General features: G+C 38.6%; 1 protein-coding gene across 32 annotated transcripts in view; it reads right to left on the bottom strand.

Annotated features, from left to right (window-relative positions):
• The window catches only part of NEO1 (neogenin 1), a 498,185-nt gene that overhangs the window by 154,292 nt on the left and 325,892 nt on the right, over nucleotides 1-18,001 (bottom strand). The window lies entirely within an intron of this gene.

Consider the following 18,001-nt stretch of genomic DNA (forward strand, 5'->3'; position numbering starts at 1 on the left):
AAATTAAGCACTGCTACCATTGCTTGGAGAGGTGGAGTTCCTACAGCAATGTAAAAACCCTTTCTGTCGCTGAAGTCTGCGTCTACACTATGAGGTTATAGCATCATAGCCAGGGCATCGTAGCTATGCTTCTGCAGTGCCCATAATGTAGACATGGCCTCAGACCAGGAGCTAGAAGACCATTCATGGTTCTGTCATTGACTCACCACATGACTTTGGGCAGACGACTTAGAGCTCCACTGTACAACCTTTATACCACTTTTAATGGAACTAACCCAATGAGGAAAGTCCTCAGAAACACAAGTAAGTTTGTACAAAAGAGCCTTTAAGTTCACTATGCCAAAGTTCTTCCATCTGTAAAATGGGAATAGCACCTACTTATCTTTGTAATGGGCTTCAAGATCTGTCGATGAAAAGTGCTACATAAATATTTAATAAGTTGCATTTTAGAAATACCGTAAGTCAAGTTGGGGCTCCAGAAAACAAAGAATTGTAACTAGTCTATATTAAACAAGAGAATTTGTCAGCTGCACCAATTTGATCATATTGAAAAGGCAGATAAAATCCCACAACTAGTATAATACAGGTTTCCTGTAAACACAAGGTGTAGGTATGCTCAGAATCCTAATGCTTGAAACTCAAGGCAGAACATCACCACCAAATAAACTGAATGAAAAATTAAATTAAATTTACATATCCTACGGAACAAAAAGACAGATAAGCTGATAAAACCAAAAAAAGCAACACATATGTAGGACTGAAATTTTGTGTCTCTCTCACATTCTTTAAGTACGAATCACCTTGATATCTTTATGAATAGCATGACAACTCAATTTACACAATTTTGTGTCACAGCCAAACATTTTCTACCCTTTTTTCATCTGCATGCTGTCTCACTTAGATTGTAAGGCAAGAATTATGTCTTATGTCCCTGTTCAATACCATGAACCTTTATGGCGCTCAAAATAAACAAAAATAAAAAAACAAGTCCAGACCAGTAGATATCATGTATAACATTGAGCAACCTCACTTGATGCCATATAAACAAAATGTTAAAGATGAAAGTACACCGGACCCTCGCTAGAATGCGGGATTTAGGATCCATGCCCAGTACCATGTTAACGCGGGGACCGTGTTAAAATGAATTGCAATTAAAGTAATTAAATTTGGGATCCATGGCTGCGACCGCGTTATATGCGAATTCGTGCTATACAGACACACATTCTAGAGAGGGTCTGGTGTACTGTAAAACATGTTTATTTGATGGTAAAGTAAAATATGATGGATCATAGAACCACGTCATAGAAAGGAGATAAGTTAAATTATTTTTGTATACCTTTTAGCCAATAGATCTGATCATACCAACATGGATTCCAGAATAGCATTAGTTAATGGCTGCTGTATACTTGGAAATAATGTGAATCTACTGAGATTCACAGAGATGCAGGGCTATTTTGCTGACATATGCTAGTAGAGAGAATAAGTGGGTAGTGTTAGGACCACTCCATGTCTATAAATCAGTGCGTATGTCTGACTAGAGTAAGAACCAGAGGATGGGTCAGAAGAGGCAATGCAGAGGTAACCCTAGGAACAGCTAAGCTTGACAAGAAAACATAGGCTTGTTTTGTTATTTAAGTGAACTATAAAGGCAGACCCTAGGCAGAAAGTAATTTAAGTCTGTTTCCAATATGTGTTGTATATACTCTCTTTTACAGCAGAGAAGGAATTCCCCACCTGATTACGTATATCAATGGTGGATTAAAATACTCAAATGTAGATGCTTGAATTCATATAACAATTCCAGAATTGGTCATATTTTGGACTTTCAAGTAATAAAAGTTATAGAATTGTTTTGTATGTAACACAACCCTGCTATGGAACAAATTTACTGCTAAGAAACAAGGACCAGCAGACAAGGTATGTCCACACTGCAATTAAACACCCATTGCTGGCCCAGGTCAGCTGACTGGGGCTCATGGGACTCAGGCTGCGGGGCTTTAAAATTGTGGGGCAGATGTTTAGGATCAGGCTGGAGCCTGAGCCCTGAGGCCACACAAGGGGGACGATCCCAGAGCCCAGGGTCCAGCCTGAGTCCCAACATCTACACAGCAATTTTACAGCCCCACTGCCCAACCCAGCTGAGCCGGACCAGCTGGGAATGTTTGTTCGCTGTGTTGACATACCTTAAGTGCATGTCTACATGGCATTCTGGAGCACGCTTCCCAGCTAAGGTCGACAAAATTAGGGTGGAGGGCCTCACGCTACTGCTCTAAAACTAGCTGTATAGACAGTGCTTTGACGTTGCAGCTTGGCCTCCAAAGCCCACCCCCCTCCATAGGCTTCAAAGCCCAAGCTGCAACTTCAAAGCACTGTCTATACCTCTAGTTTTAGAGCATTAGTATGAGCCCCACCAGACTGAATCTGTTCACCCGACCTGGGAGGCTCACTACAAAATGCTGCATAGACATACCTCTAAGACTCTTTAGCTGAGTGGCAGAATAAGGAACTGCTTGCAGCAAAACTCTATGAATATCACCTGTTCTGAAGAATGTTCACGTTTGTTTGTTTTTGGTACACTCATAGACATAAGAACAATTTGCGTACTTATTTGGCAGCCCTGATTCCAGGGAGAGTCAAAAGCACTCTTTTCCCCTTCACCATTTATCAAATAAAGTCAATATGTAAGGGCAACAGAGTTTAGGCAAACATCTCACATACTTGACTAGTCAATGGGATTTATTTCCTGCTAAGGAAAGTGAAGGAATGCTAGAACATGTTACATTTCTTCCTAAGAACACAGTTCCATTTTTATTGAAGGCTGTCTGTATGTGAAGGGTTTTTTTTATGGTTACCTGGAGACAAGCAACTCTCCAAACACTAACTGTAGCTCTGGCTTATAAACGAAGCAACTTAACAAGGACATAAGAACACGGAAACATTTTGCTATAAAAAGTAACCAGTTTAAGCACTTCTCCCCCATGTCCACTAACCATTTTCATACAAGGTCTTCTCCATTGCCTGCGTTTTCATAAAAACTACCATAAAGATGGAAGAAAGTTTCTCCTTGGAAACACACAGACACACACACACACACAGAGCTTTTCTGTTCAAACTTAACTTCATGCATATTCATTACAGTACAGCCTTTAATTTTACAATCATACATTATTTTTACAACATGACTCCTGCCTCATTTGATACATTCGCTGTCCAACCTGGCCACTGTGTGAAGCATGCATCTTGCATAACGAAAATAGTATCCAATCACATAAATAGAGGCTACACTGCACACACACAAGGTTGCAAGGACAACTGTAACTTAATAATGTCCTGACTTGTGAACTCCATTTCGTAACATCATCTTTCCTTTTATGCTGTCTATTTTATGGAATTTGCTAAGGTAAAATAAAATATTTCATTGTATGCAAACCATTTGTTAGACAGAAGCAGAATACTCTGTCCTGAACAATATGTGCATTCAATGAAGGAAGATTCCATGAAGAACCCCTGCTAATCTTCCATAGGCACCTTTACATATTCTAGAAGCAGGCATTATTTCTTCCATGCTCTCCCTCCTACATACACATCACTATTCATAGAAAGGAATGAGACAGGACTCCTTTGGAGCACTGTATCCTTGCATGCACTGTCACAGAGTACAGTACACATGAACTTACACATTAAAAATGAAAATCCACTCAACTTTCTTATGCATGGTACTGCACATCTCCAGTAGAATGCTGATATATCTAACCAGAGGAAACTTCCACTCTGCTTGTATACACACATATGAAGTGCCAACGGAACTTCTGCAGATCACAGCCACATAACAAAAAAAGCGTGTATGTGAAAAGGACATTTTAATAAGTCATTATAACTGGGCCAGATCAAAGATGGTTTTCACCAGACCCCCATAAGACATATCTATCACCCTGGAATTATGTCCCTGCCAAATTTCAAGTTCCTACTATCTCCTCCTTAGACAATGGCAACTGGTCAAAAGAAAGATTGCAGTATTTTAAAAAAATAATTGCAAAAGTTTACTTATTTCCCCTCCACTCTCTGTTCTCAAAAATCCCACATTTAGGAGTAAAATCAGAACTCTTGCTAATACGTTTAGAAATCTGCAACAAGGACTGTAACAGAGTCAACTGCTTCTTGAGTGCTCCCTCATGGTCTAGGGTTACACTACAGGCAGCCTGCCTCCGTTTCCCCTCTTGGATTGTTCTGTGCGATGGGACACTAGATGGGGTTACTACAGATGACTTACTACAGAGAATTCCTCCCCAAGTGTCTGGCTCGTGGGTCTTGCTCATATGCTCAGGGTCTAACTGATTGCCATATTTGGGGTCAGGAAGGAATTTTCCCCTGGATTTGGCAGAGACCTGGGGGTGTTTTTTCCCCCTTCCTCTGCAGCATGGGGCATGGGTCACTTGCAGGTTTAAACTGGTGTAACTTTAAGTCTTTAAACCATGATTTGAGGACTTCAGTAGCTCAGCCAGAGGGTAGGGGTCTATTACAGGAGTGGGTGGGTGAGGTTCTGTGGCCTGTAATGTGCAGGAGGTCAGACTACATGATTACGATGGTCCCTTCTGACCTCAAAGTCTATGAGTCATAAGAAACCCAAATTTGTACTTCTGTCCATTCACATCTCTTCTTGGGTTATGCTTTATTAAATTAAACGTTCAAAATAAAGTTGTCAAATCCATCCAGAAGTCCACACAAAGGTTTCTCTTCCTTCTCCCTGGCCTTCTTCCAGGGACTTTCCTGGTTTGGGAGGCCACTCCCAGGCCCTACCTGGCTAGAGTCTCAACCCTCACTCCCAGGACTCTCTGATAGAGCCTGCTCACTCCTAGCAGTCTCTAATCCCTAAGCATTCCCCCTTCATTGTAGTCTCCTGCTGCTCCTTATAAGGTAATCACTCTGATCTCTCCCAGGTATGGCTCATTCTGTAATCGAGGCTGGCTAGGCCCAGCCCTTAAGGGGAAAGCCAATCTGTTGCAAGGATTAAGTGCGATTTACATTTACATCTAAATACCATACAAGATTTTAATACACCACTTTTTGACTTCCTAGCAGGTAGGGATATTATAATTTAACTCCATATGTTATTTGAGCAAAGATTGCCAATTGTGATGAATTGTGTAGTGGCTTTCTAATAGGGACAAAATTCCAGTAGTGAATATAAGACCTAAATCTCAATAGCACTTTTGCCCATCTATATGATCCCCATTAACAAAAAAGTACATTCAGACATCTTGCTATTTAGGCAACTAGGGGCTGGAAGCATCACCGAAGACACATAGTTGGTCTTCCTATTTCAAGAGAAGTGTGAGCAATGGCCACTGTCATCTATTCCCCAATATAGCAAGTTACAGATGTCACAGTCTTGCAAGTGAAGACAGCATATTATTGGCAGAACATTACTACAAAGCTTTGGGGAAATTTATATCTATCTATCAGGACTAAACAGGCAGGAAATATATCCAAGGTTACTTACAAAGGCAGGAAAGGGAGCAAAAGGCAGGCTTGGGAATGAAAGTCAATAGTCGAAAGGTGCGTGTAGGAGTGGAGGAATGGAAAACTGAATGGTTGCCCCAATATTTTAAAGATAGTAAACATGTGAAACAAACAGAGCTAGGACTATTCTTCTAGTTTCACCTACAAGACAGAACACAACTCCTACAGTTTGAAATGGTAATGTGTAATTCATCAAATGATTCAACGTCTCTAGGAGCAGTGTGGTCCCTCTAAGTCAGGGCAATATACACAAGTAGGGGGAAATGTAAATTAAATCTTGGGGGAGGCTACCGCAAAAATGGATGTCAAACTGTGTGTGCTGTTACCTATTCCCACGTAATCTTTGTTTAAGAGAGCAGAGTTGGAATGTTTGTCTCTTTCAAATAAGGAGTGAGTGTTCTTCCAGGCTATGGGGTAAAAGCCAAGTTGTTTACAAATGTTTAATATGGAAAACGTACATTTCATTTTCAGTTATTTTCTTTTTAATAATTAAAAAATAATGCCTTTAAAATGTGGTCTTTTACAGTTTAACTACTTCATTGTTTAGCGTTCACACCAATTAAACACAACATAAATGCAGATGTTTGTGGTAGAGAAGTTAAATTGATAACCAGAGAGCAAATGAGCCAATTACCATATAAAATAAGATTTGTAATGGAAGATTATGTGTTTCGGTACCAAATAGACAATTAAACTTCAAAGCAGCCCTGGCAGCTCTGCTTTCCCTCCCTATCCCTCCTAATGTCATTATCCACGCAAAGAACAATTTTAATTGCTAAACGCTTATGCAGAATTTCACATGCAGACTATTATACTTGCAACATCCCTATTTCACAGGCTCCATTTAATTCCTTCACTATTTTGGAGCTATTTTAAATTTTTAAATGTTTAAACACTGATACCTAGTGATCTCCAATGGAAGCCAGTGTTTAGCAACAGTGCAACTGCAGCACTTCACTGTTTCCTTACTGTGCTATGCTAGATAGAATTCTCTTTCTGACTTGATAGTATTAGTATTTGCATAATCTGTGGATTCATTTTTAGATTTTCAAAGATTAGGAATGGATGTCCCTCAGTAATTACGACGGGAATAAAGAAGTGTTGTCTATTGCAAGCTTTGCATTATGATTTCTTTAAGTACCTTTTCATAGCTTTGCAACTCTTTTACCTATGTTTGGAGCAGGAAGACTGAACAGCCTCAACAGGTAGCAGCTTGACTAAGGTCTGCTATCAAGTTAGCCACATGCACTGCCTCCAATGGGTGAGAGAACCAATTATATTTAGTCCCTCCCAAAAATCCCCAGATGAGCTTTCCTTTTATTGTCATACCAAATCACTCCTTTTCCCCAACAACAACAACAACAACAAAATCCAAGGGTTTTTTTTCCAATCTCATTTCAAATTTGCAGCTCAGGCTGAGAGAGAATAAATGTAGTACATCAAACCTTTAAGCACCATTTGGCATAATAACTAATCAAAAGTTGTGTTTTTTAGTTGTAGATACAATTAATTATCCATATATTAATCAAATTAGTGGCATATAAAATATGAGTGAGGTAGGAATTGAAAATACATTAAAATGTTTTAGGCCTTATTTACAGCTCAGTTTAATAGTGTTTATTTGAAAATTTTGTGTCTTCACTAAAAGTAAAACATATTAATCTCTACGAGATTTTATTAATTTATGTGAATATTTATTTCCACAAAGGGCAATCATCTGAAAGATCTAAGTACAAACTTACATAGCAAAGCAGTCTGGTCAGCCGCTCCCCTTTTAGGCAAGCATCAGACCCCACCAATTTGACTGACAATGTATCTCTCTACACACGTATACATCATATATCACTTGAAAGCTTATTAGGTCTACTTTAAGATAAGATATGACGTGGAGCTGTCAAGTGCTGCTGTTACTATAGAAACAGGGATAAGCAACGACATCATCAACACATTAAAATGACCACTTTGAACCAGTTGCATGTTTGTTAGTTTAATTATTCTACATATTATTTCACGATATAAAATTGGATTTCTTTGGGATCTCAAACCATCACAACAACAATCTCTAGGGTAAAACAAATCTAATAATAAATTTCTAAAGGTATCATTGAAAAGTAATAGTGCTGGTGACATTTCTAGTCATTATCATCAACTTGTTCATCCTTAATACCTCTGTTGAGAATGCATGGGTCATCACAGTCCTTAGTCCCTGAACAGAACTGTGTACATGCCAAGGCAAGATTGTTCTGACAACAGACACAGTTGATTGTGAAGCAACCCCTGTGGGTACAGGCACAAATGAAGTTTTGAAGAAGCTCAGATGCAATACAGGAACTAGTTCATCATTCACATTTTTCCATCCGTGTTGTAATGGCGATCAAGTATTTGGTTTACCTGTGTTCAAAGGTTTCAGAGTTGTAGCCATGTTAGCCTGTATCAGCAAAAACGAGGAGTTCTTGTGGTACCTTAGAGACTAACAAATCTATTTATGTTCAAACACATCCAAATTTTTGTTTGCCAAGATGCCCTTTTGACATGCTCTTCAAAACTGTCCTCACATAGTGAGAGTTTGGCCAGTAAATTGCCCTTTTTGATGGCTAGATTCAGGTGCAAGCAATACAGGTCTCTCTGAGTCTTCTTTTCTCTCTCACTTTGGTCATACAACACTGCTACCAACTTTCCTGCTGCAGAAATAATCACTTGTCTGTCACTCTCCCTCCAATTTGGCAAGCTCTCTGCAACTGTAAGCTTAATTGTTTTGGTAATATTAAATTGCAGATTTTTCCCAGTTCCAAATAGGGATGACACAGAGTCACATCTTGCTAACATATATACAGCAGATGTCAAGAGTGTGTCACAAACTGTATGCACACCTCACTTACGGCACCATTTGATAGCTCCACATCACACCTTGTCTAAATGTAAATAAGCTTGAAATGATCTAGGATGTGGGTGTGGACAGGCTGGGTGTATTAATCTCTGAAATTATGACCCTTTTTGGAGAATTGCCTCATGCCTATTTACAAAAACCAGCCATCATCTAATAAATAAGCAAACCAATATTCCATTACACCTCAGTCACTACCACATTCCTTCTGTGTCCTAACCTTCCTCAAAAGTCCAAAAAAACATGGGTGTTGTAGGGTTTCCTTAACAGATCTGGATATTTCTGATCAAGGGTGGGAGAGTGCTTTCAAAAGTTGAGTGCCTCATGGATAACACTCTGCCAGAAGCTCTCTCTCTACGATCCCAGGGGCTTCAGATCAGGGTGATTTGATTTAAATCACTAGTCAGGAAGACTCGATTTAATCATGGATTTCTACATAAAAGTGCATTCTTGTTGGTTGTTATAACCTTAATACATATTCTTCACAACTCAGAGATGGATGTAGGTTTCATTTATAGAATGTACACACTATACATTTTAAAGTGATTTATTTTGAAAACTTTTCAGATTAGTTTTACAGCTATATCAAAAAATGAATGATTGGTTATTTCATTTACCAAAGGTAATTGAAGCAGATATTTATGAAATCATTGGGAGATGAACTATCTCCAGTTCAACAGGTTAATCATTAATATTTGGAGGTTTCAGAGTAGCAGCCGTGTTAGTCTGTATCCACAAAAAGAAAAAGAGTACTTGTGGCACCTTAGAGACTAACAAATTTATTTGAGCATAAGCTTTCGTGAGCTACAGCTCACTTCATCGGATGCATTCAGTGGAAAATACAGTCAATATTTGGAGGATTTTCTTGCCATGTTGTATTAGGAGGAGAACATCACCAGACAGACATTTAAATTCTTTTATTTAACTAAAACAACGTTATGTATTCTGGATTTTTTTCTTCAGCAGCAAACACATAATATTTTAACAAAACAAGCATATGCAGTTTTGAATTTAGTTAAACATTCAAGTTTTTTTAAAATCAGGTTTGTTTTTGTTAAAATTGTATTTAATTAAAATAGTTAAATGAAATATAAATAAAGGTTTTAGTCCTGTCGAAGTAGAAGGACAAAGCTCTGCACACGTCCAAAGTGGGCATCGTAGATTCAAAGGAATTTGCATGTGGTTTTGGAAAAGGTAGGGAGATGGATAGGCTCATTGACATGGAAAGATGAGTGCACCTTTGGAGAATTTCGGGGAGTAAGCGTAGGGTGACTTTGTCCTTAAAAATATGGTGCATGGCGGATCTGCCATGAGTGCTGCAATTACTCCTGTGCGTCTCACACAGGCAATCGTTACCAGAAACGCAGCTTTCATAGAGAGATGTAGGAGGGAACATGTGGCTAATGGTTCAAATGGTTTTGGGTTAGGCATGTTAAGACTAAGGGGGAAGTCCCAAGATGGATTAGGCGGTTTGATGTATGGGTATAGGATTTGGGGTCCTTTAAGGAATCACTTAGTAACAGGATTAGGCTATACTGCCTCCCCACCAACACTGTCGGATGATTTCTTAAAATTTCAAGACCTCCTCTGGCTGCGGTGACAGCGCAAGCTCCCGGTGCCGAGGCTTCAGGTTGCCTGCCTCTCATGGCACCGTCTGGCACTGCAATGGAAACGGTGCCAGCACAGAGGACCTTGTTGGAAGAGACCTGGGCTGCGCTTACTTTCCCGGCACCACTGACCTCAGCACATGCATTGAGTGCTATGGTGCAGAGAACGTTGGTGCCGAACGATCCTCGAATGCCGCAGGCGCTCCTAACAGAGGGTTTGTCTCACACAGGCTCTCTGGCATCACAGTTCATACATTTACCGGACCTACAGGTGTCACCTTACCTACAGTTATCTCTACTTGACACCTATTTTTCTCTGGACATTCACATGAGGTGCAGACACCTGTCTCCGGCTGTATCTCACTTTTCTAGTGATAAGGAAGCCATAGTGCAGGGAGACTTTTCACCGTACCAGTTCTCCCAAATCAGCACTGGTCACAGAAAATCTAGATCTTCGTTCATCAAAGACCTCCCTCCCTGGTATACAAACCCATGGATGGCACCACCTATGCCTTTCCCCGGTCAGTGGCAATACAGGGTTTATGAGTATTATATAAGTGATTCCACTATGATCGCCAAGATGCCAAAAATAGGAGCAATGCCACCTCGTCACCACCAGTGCATACGGCTACGAATAAGACACAACAAGCTGTTACTCCACACTTCAATGAACACGCTACACATGCTTCCCCAACCCTTGTGGCTTCCTGTCCTGCCTTGTTGCACCCCTAGATAAATGCAAAGCGGGGACTTCATCCTTAATTTGGTCATAGATAACAGAAGTTCTACTAACTGCTGACCTTGCAACAACCAACATGAACAAAAGGCCAGGATCCTTCTCACTCATAGTGTAGCCTCTTCTGAAAGAGGCAATACCAATGTTTTTGAGACTAAACATCTCGACCCAATATTACACCTCATCCTTACTGTGTTTTCACACTTTGTCATCTCAGTGTCACACTTGAGCCCTCATAACTCATCACCATCCTGTAGCCCGACTCCCCCAGCATTGTTCTACCCTTTTCAATGGGCCAAGGTAACCAAGGGGAGACATCTGAGCACCCAAGCAAGGGTCTTCAAGTGTAGAATGAAGCAGCTACCTGTAGTCCAACAGCCATCTATAATTGCCCCTTACCATATCTAAAACACACAAAAGAATCTGACTAAAATTATAGCTCATCTTGCCTACCAAGCAGTATCCACAATTCCCAGTTGTTCTAAAGCCCTCTTATTTTGATATGAGACTATCTCATACCATTGTGGAAGGTATGGGATTCCTGAATGGCAGGTGAAGAATTTAATTTTCCTCCTGGTGGAACTAGATACGTTCCAACAGGGTGTGACATGGTTTCCAAGTATGTTGTATCATATTAGAACTAGGGTTGTCAAGCGATTAAAAAAAGTATCATGATTAATCGCGCAATTAAAAAAATCGATTGTGCTTAATGTTGCCGTTAAACAACAACAGAATACCATTTAAATATTTTTGGATGTTTTCTACATTTTCAAATATATTGATTTTAATTACAACACAGAATACGAAGTGTACAGTGCTTACTTTATATTTATTTTTATTACAAATATTTTCATTGTAAAAAGGAAACAAAATAGTATTTCAGTTCACCTAATACAAGTACTGTAGTGCAATCTCTATCATGAAAGTTGAACTTTCAAATGTAGCATTATGTATAAAAAATAACTGCACTCAAAAATACAATGTAAAACTTTAGAGCCTACAAAAGTCCACTCAGTCCTACTTTTGTTCAGACAGTTGCTTAAACAAGCAAGTTTGTTTACATTTGTGGGAGATAATGCTGCCCAGTTCTTGTTTACAATGTCACTGAAAGTGAGAACAGATGATAGCATGGCACTGTTGTAGCCGGCGTTGCAAAGTAATTACGTGCCAGATGCACTAAAGATTCATATATCCCTTCATGCTTTGACCATTCCAGAGGACATGGGTCCATGCTGGGTTCTGCTCGATAACGATGCAAAGCAGTGTGGACCGACGGATGTTCATTTTCATCATCTGAGTCAGATACCACAAGCAGAAAGTTGATTTTCTTTTTTGATGATTTGGGTTCTGTAGTTTCCGCATCGTAGTGTTGCTCTTTTAAGACTACTGAAAGAATGTTCCACACCTCATCCCTCTCAGATTTAGAACAGCACTTCAAATTCTTAAACCTTGGGTCGAGTACTGTAGCCATCTTTAGAAATCTCATAATGGTACATTCTTTGCATTTTGTCAAATCTGCAGTGAAAGTGTTCTTAAAACGAACAACATATGCTGGGTCATCATCCGAGACCGCTATAACATGAAATATATGGCAGAATGCAGGTAAAAGACAGAGCAGGAGACATACAATTCTCCCCCAAGGAGTTCAGTGACAAATTTAATTAATGAGTGTCATCAGCACAGAAGCATTCCTCTGGAATGGTGGCCGAAGCATGAAAGGGCATATGAATGTTTAGCATATTTGGCATGTAAATACTTTGCAACGTCAGCTACAAAAGTGCCATGAGATGCCCATTTTCACTTTCATGTGACATTGTAAATAAGAAGCGGGCAGCATTATCTCCTGTAAATGTAAACAGACTTGTTTGTCTTAGCAATTGGCTGAACAAGAAGTAGGACTGAATGGACTTGTAGGCGCTAAAGTTTTACATTGTTTTGTTTTTGAGTGCAGTTATGTAACAAAAAAAAATCTACATTTGTAAGCTGCACTTTCCTGATAAAGCATAAAGTATGAGATGAACTGAAAAATACTGTTTCTTTTATCATTTTCACAGTGCAAATATTTGTAAGTTGCACTTTCCTGATAAAGCATAAAGTATGAGATGAACTGAAAAATACTGTTTCTTTTATCATTTTCACAGTGCAAATATTTGTAAGTTGCACTTTCCTGATAAAGCATAAAGTATGAGATGAACTGAAAAATACTGTTTCTTTTATCATTTTCACAGTGCAAATATTTGTAATAAAAATATAAAGTGAGCACTGTACGTTTTATATTGTGCTGTAATTGAAATCAATATATTTGAAAATGTAGAAAAACATCCAAAAATATTTAATAAATTTCAATTTGCATTCTATTATTCAAAGTGTGATTAAAACTGTTTAATCACAATTAATTTTTTTAATCATGATTAATATTTTTGAGGTAATCACTTGAGTTAACTGCGATTGATAGCCCTAATTAGAACCACCCTTAAAAATGAAACTTTATTCCACCCGAAAATGCTGTTTATAAAGAAAGTAAGGAAAAAGTTCTGAAGTATGGCGATCATGCCAGCTAATCCATCAGTCACATCTTTCATCTATTTTCACACCCTCGCTACTATTGCTGCAATGTGTTTGATTTTCTTTTAATCTATTCACTTTGTGGCAAACATGGCTCATGATTCTGCAAATACCATTCTAACTATATCTTTCTGTACTTGCCAAGATTAAAAACGCTTGGGTCTTTCCATACATTTACCAAACTAGAAAATGTGCTGATGGATTGTTCCAATCTGATTTACAGCATAGGTCACCATTTTATTGCTTGCGATAGCTTGGCTATGCCAACTCGACTTTACTCTCACAGTAGAGAGTACTGTATTCTAAATGGTGTGTATTTCATTTAAATTTAAAAGCAATTTCTTTGGTCAGTAAGATGACCTTAACTGATTCCTGTTAGCTATTTGGCAATGGCATATACAGTACGGACAGTAACAAAAATTTTACAAACCCCTCTACATCAATCAGGTACTGGGTCAAAGGACTAAAAATGAAATTAATGACAATTTTGATTAAATTATAATTTAAAAAAATTAAAAGGAGTGTGCTAATCCCCAGCTAGTCTCAGTTATCATTTAGCTCAAGTACAAGTCAAACAACATAACATCTGTCTCAAGGTAACTTAAAATGTAAGCAAAAGCCACTTACTTTAGCTTGATTGGTTTGTGGACTTTTTTTAATGAATACTTTTCAAAGCAGGAAGTCCGTAACAGAATAAGACACAAAATTAATCTCTGCTCTAAAATGGCATACCTGACAACATCTTCCCTCCAAAAAAGACAGATAATGTCTACAGATTGATGTTTGGTATTTAAATATACAGTATATCCACATACAGTAATTGGTTTTCTTAAAGTGAACAGCAGCAACAGGAAATTACTCCATTATAGGGGCTTGTGTAGTGAAAATGCTCTCTTCCCTAATGGCAATGGTGGAGGGAGGGAGAGGCTTGTTTATGAAATAGATTAAAAGAAACTCCCCCAAAAAGCTATTGCTAAAGAAAGTCAAAAGTCTTCCAAGCCTCTGAGTAGGGCTGTCATCTTTTGAAAAACACATTTAATATGTAACTGGAAAATCTGCATAGCAAACAAAAGCTGACAAAATGGAATCTAGTTAGAAAATATCCACAGAATTGAAAACTGTCAAATGCATAAAAAAGGCAGTGTACCAAGAAAGAAAAAGATTATAAAATTGTAAACTAGTATATGCACAACATTTTTTAATACACAAAAGCCCCAATTTCCAATATATGAACTGCAACTGTCCTAATAGGATGAAAGCTCCTGCGGTAGCAACATAATGTACCTTTATTCTTATCTTGGAGAATAAAAATTTCATGTCTGTTTTTAACAAGCAAATGATCAACAGTTTTAGATACTGGGAAAATTAAATATACATACACATTTAGATGTGTAGTTCTGAACTCTGGGAATGGTTTACTATGTCAACAGGTCACTGGGATTCTTCTATAGCCCTCCTTCCATGTAAAGCATATAGTGACTGACAATTTTTATTACCTGCGAAACAGTATCTCTCAGATGGGATTTTGCACCTATTGCAGTTGTAAAGGCACAAATGACCAATGAGATAGCAGAATTTTGAGCACTGACGCAGGTTGTCTAGAGGCTGATAGCTTCCTCCACACAAATGCCAAAGCATTTAATATGAAGAGAAATACTTTCAAAGTGAGAGGGAAGAACCCTGGTTGGAATGAAATTAGTTAGAAAAACAAAGGCATCTTGCTCATGCTCCAAGTGAAAAAACTTGCCCAGAAACTGCAAAGTACAAAACACTATCCATGGGCCATTCGCAAGAGAAATGTCTCTGAAGCAGCACAGAAAAAAGTGATTATTAATAAAACTACCCATAGATCAGATAATGGTGGATATTGGAAACATCCTTGTCCATCAGAGAAATACCATGTAAAAGTAAAATAGATTGGATAATGTCTGAAACGCCAAGACCAGTCTCTAATTAGATGGGATCTATTCCCTTTTTATAGTAGAGTAGAAGAGCTTGTAAGACCTGCAATCTGTTTGGCTCTGGCCTGAGGACCTTACAATACCGTAATTGTAGCTTGAGAATGGTCTTTAGAGCAAGGAGTTTATTAGCTCTACTGCCAAAGTGTACAGAATTTGTAAACTGAGCAAGCTCTGGATTTTTCCTCTTTTCTTTAAAACAAAAGCTAGCATTAATTCAGCGTTAAGGAAGCATAATCAAATCAGAAAGTCCAAAAGTTAAGACTTCTCTAAGCCAAGTTGCATGTTAGGATGAAACCTTTCCTGTTGTCAAATTCTCAGCTCTGTGACTTTGATCACGTCACTTAACCTCTTTGCGCCTCAGTTTCCATATCCATAAAAGGAGGCCACCACCTCCATTTGTAAATCATTTTGTGCTCTACTGATGGAAAGCGCTATGTAATTGCTAAGTATTATCATTTACATGCTATGTGGACAACTTGGCATTTTAGTCCAACTTTTAAAGGTGACTTGTGAAAAATATTCAAAATACTAATCTGTCCTTCTTTGCTTGATAATGGGTTATTAATACCTTTCAGGTTGTCTATTATTAGAGATTTTAAGTATCAGGAATGTCAATTCTGATCTTCCCTGATTTCACTAGAGGCCCTCTTGGTATGCTTTGGAGGATGTGCATTGTGAGATTTCAAACCTTAATTAACGGGACAGTGCTACTGAATCTTTAACCGAGATTTCACTAATTAAAAACGTTGATTAGTCAGTGGTGTTAGGCAGGTACTGTATTAAGCATAACAAACAAAAGCTAAACAGTTTTAAACCAACTAAGAGCTTATCTACACACAGTTCAGAAACCAATATAGTTAAAGGAGTATAACCCTCCAACTGTGAGCACATTTATACTAGTGTAAAGCTGCTTATATCGGTATCTTATTCTGTAAATTCATGGGTTGTACTGTTTTGGTATAAAATCACACCACTAACTGAAACAGATAAAATTGGTATAAAATCTGTGTGTAGAGCAGGCCTAAAAGTCCTTTTCCCCTCTTGGATGTTTAGGTTTGAGTTTCACTAGCTCTCAGTCTCTAGCTCTCATAATTTCACTAGCTCTCCAGTCACCAAAGGAAAAGGGAGAGAGGGGGGAGAGAGAGAGAGAGTGTATAGTGAGTTGGGGGTGGAGAGTGTGAATATTAGAAAAAACAAGATTACTTTATAGACCACAAAGAACCAAAAACTGCACAAGCCAAGCTTTTATTTTTCCCCTCTACAGGTCACTTTTGACTTCTGGAGTTTCCTAATGTTTGAGAGCTTTTTTTTTTTTTGAAGTCTTAACATTTCTGTATCAAAAATGAGAGAAATAGCAGGAACAAACTTCAACTTTACTGGGGAGGAGAGGGGTGGAAGAATACAGCTGTTCTCCCAGAGACAGCAGGAGCAGAAGAGGGATTCTTCACATGTGCTGTAGTCACATCACAATAAAGTCTTGGCTATCAAAGAAGATAAGTGGGAAGGAATGAGAAGGAGATATGTCCCTAAATTAAAACCAAATTTGTTAGAACAGCCTATGTGTGCTAAGATTCTTCAGTTGTAAAGACTCTCTCTTTATTGGATGTCCTGTTTTAGGAGAGAAGGTGTAGACACTCCCGACACCAATGTGCGTGACAGTTGAGAGGCTTGACATAAAAGCAGAGAAATTCAGTCTAACCAAGTTGCACAAGTTCCTGCAAAAAGAACACATTTCTTCTTATATTTTTTTAACCATTTCTAATATTTCCTACCAGTATAGGTGTGAAATCAAGGAAGCAGCAATAGTTCTGAGACCACCTGCAACAGCAGAAAGTGGAACTACATACAGGGACTGAGCATTTTATAACATCAGACTGACCGAATATTTAGAACTGGACCCCTAATGGTTCCATGACATCATAATGTGGTTTAAAGATCATGAAGCATGGTAACTGACACCTGCTTACCGGGGATTTGCAGAGCCAAATTCATGAAGGAAAAGGTGGCTATACAATATAATCCTCCCCATTTTCAATGCCAAAATAATCTGTGAGGGAGATTAGGCATTTAGGGCGAGCAAGTTGGAGATCAGATACTCTGGTGAGATCTCTTTAAAATGAGCATGTTTTATCAGCGTAAGAACTCCATTCTCAGCTCTTGTGTAAATATCTTTGAATAATGACATATCTGTCCCTATGCAGCAAATTCTCCAGATATTGTACATTCTAATAATATTTAATAAAAATCCTTTCCTTGCAGGCTGACTTGGTGGTGCAGGGGAACACAACACACTCATGTACTGGGATCAGAGATGAGTAATGAGCTCAGTCCCTGACTCTCTGGACCCAGCGAGACTGCAACACCATGTCCACATTCCATGGCTCTGTCTACGCCAAGGAGCATTTCTAAAAATTACCCACCATTGTTAACATCTGTTCAGCAACGAAGAGCATTTTTTTTTTAGAAGAACTCCAGGCTTCATGGAGAGGAAAGGAGTCTTTGCTTTCAAAGTAATTTAATAATTTGCTGAGCAAGATAGCTTATGGATGGGTGCTGTGGGACAGAGGAGATCATAAAGGACCCACCAACTAGAAAATGAAAACAATGAAAACATACGACTACTTGAACAACATTCACCAGTCCTCATGATAGAGAGCAGATAGTTCTACTAAAAGAAGAGAAATTATTTTATACATTAATGATTACCAACGTAATCATAATATTAAAC

This window comes from Chelonia mydas, chromosome 10, assembly GCF_015237465.2.
Source record: "Chelonia mydas isolate rCheMyd1 chromosome 10, rCheMyd1.pri.v2, whole genome shotgun sequence".
NCBI lineage: Eukaryota > Metazoa > Chordata > Testudines > Cheloniidae > Chelonia > Chelonia mydas.